This window comes from Gossypium hirsutum, chromosome A04 (genome assembly GCF_007990345.1).
Source record: "Gossypium hirsutum isolate 1008001.06 chromosome A04, Gossypium_hirsutum_v2.1, whole genome shotgun sequence".
NCBI lineage: Eukaryota > Viridiplantae > Streptophyta > Magnoliopsida > Malvales > Malvaceae > Gossypium > Gossypium hirsutum.
Window position 1 is genome coordinate 66,425,690 of NC_053427.1, and position 2,668 is coordinate 66,428,357.

A 2,668-nucleotide genomic window follows, 5' to 3' on the forward strand; every position below is an offset into this window, starting at 1 on the left:
GAAATTTTTTTAACTTGATTCGACTCGACTCGATCGAATACTCACTTCTAGGTCTGTAATAAGGGGTTAGATTAGTTGGCCCATGAACTGGTTAGATTGGCTGATTGAATCAGTTAAATTGGCGATCAAATCAATTAAACTAATCTTTTAAATATATTTTTACTTTTAATAATTTATTCAATTTGAATGAATTGGTTGAATCTATTAAATCGAAAGTTAATGGTTTGACTAATTTAATTATCGATATTTCGACCACCACGATTTTATTTCCACAAATTATTTGCATCCATCACATGAATTCTTGATAATGATCTCAACTTTTATTTTTACCTTGTTTAAATATAAACACGCATATCTATATACTCGCACGAATGAAAAATGTAGGTTTCAGGAAAAAAAAAAGGAAAATAAAGGTTCAGTTAATTAAGTTATACTAGATTTATGGGACAGTTAAATCGTGAAAAAGATTATTTTAATAAATATATTTACTACATAAAAATCACATAATAGTTAATTGATGTTTTGATTACAATGATAAAGTTAATCTCTCATCATGTATAGTGTTTTGGGATCAAATATTATTATAATCAAATTTTTATTGATTTATTATATAAAAAGATAAAAATATCTTCATAAAAGCATTACTTAATTTGTATATGAAAAGATATTTTAGTAATTTCATAATTGAGTTGATGCTCAGTAAAACTCTTAAAACAAGTATTAACAAAAATATAGCTTAATTTGTATATGAGAAGATATTTTAATAATTCTATAGTTGAATTGGTGTTCGATTAATTTATGATATTAATTCAGTGAAATACTTAAAATAAATATAAATATTGTTTTTCAAAATCGTGTCTATATAATCATATTCACTTGTTCTACTAAAATATAATTTTTTTTTTAAAATGCTCTTGCATTGTATTTAGAAATAGATCAATGATTGAGATGCAAAATTTAAGTTTGAGTTGTTGATTGAATCTTAATATTAAGATTGAAGAATGAGTTTCAGTATGCTGTTTTTTCTTTAATTTTTTTAAGATTAGAGAAAAATTAAAGGTAGAAGTAGGGAAAAGTTTACTTGAATTGTCGTCCAGCCCAAAAGCCTAAAGCCTAGCCGAGTAGTGAGAACCTAATACCCACGAACTTGCTGAATTTACTCCTTCCAAACATCATATCTTACGCGAATATTAAGGATTAAATAAATATATTTATTACATGTATATCTTTTTGTAAAAAGATAATTGCTCAAGGATTATTATCATATCTATTTTCGTCGTCTGTTGATCGAACAGCTTTTGATCTGAGTGTAACTATCCATTGTACGGCTTTCAGTTCCACTTTCCTAGTGTTTTCGAGCTCGGATTATTTTACAATATGGACCATTTTTTTGTTTATATCTTTAATTCCTGTTCTCTGACTGCAAACATATCAAATTACGAAAGGGAGAATTGAAAATGTGCTAGGGAGTCAACATATTTATATCTTCTTGGTGGCTAAAAGCTTGCTGACCATGGATGCAAATTATTGCTCCCAGTAACATTCTACAGCTATAGGAATGTTGTGGTGGTTGTCTATATTTTTCTCAACTGTGTTCCTCCTTCCTTCAACAGCGACATGATGCCCTTGTTCCTGCCTGTAGATTCCACCGATCATGCCTCTACTTGGCCTTGCCATGCAGCTATAACTCATCACCATCATCACACCCACAAACACCGCCAAAAGCTTCAGCTTCATGCTGCTTATATGGTCATGCTCATACACACATCAATATCCCAAAAATATTTATGAATAAAAGCTTGTTAATTGCAATTTATAGAGAGATCCGCAATTGTTTTTCATTGTATATCTATGCAGTTCAAAAACTGATAAAATTTTAATTTTTTATATTAATATTTATAGATTTTATAATAAAAAATCTAAATTTACCAATAAATGTTGGGTATAGTAGTAAAACACATTGCACTTTTAAACGAAGGTGCAGGTTCAAGTCTTGAAGATGATATTGTTGGGAATGACACCTACGAGCCCTCAACATAGACCACAAATTGGACACAAATAATACCAAAAAAAATCTAAATTTAATTTATAATAAAATCCAAAATTGAAGAAATGTATCCAAAATTTAACACAAGGGTTAATGCACTATTTGACACTTGAATTTTGACATTTGTTCTTACATTTGGGGTCTAAAATTTTTTTAGTTCAAAGTTAGTACTTGAATTGATAATTTTTTTCACACTTCAAATTTTTTTATTTAAATTACTTCTTGAATTTAACAATTATTCTCATAATGAGCTTAAATTGTATTTGAGCCTAAATTAATCTTTTATATTTTCTTGAAACAAAATTAGAATAAAAAATTTAAATTCTAATATAAAAACAATTTTCAAATTTAAAAACTAATTTGAAAAGTAAAAATTTAAACTAAGTTTGTAGACGTCTATTTTTCAAATGAATAAAAGAAATAAAAGACCCAATAAAGAAATGAGATTAAGTGGAAGATATTTAAATAATTACAATTAACAAGTAGTTTTGAGAACCACTGAATCTCTAATGAAAGATAAGAGAAAAATTTGGGGTGTGGAGCCTTAAATAGAGAAATTCCACCTTTGAAGTGGAAACATAATGGGCACAACTAAAGTCAATGAGTCAATCATGATTGTCT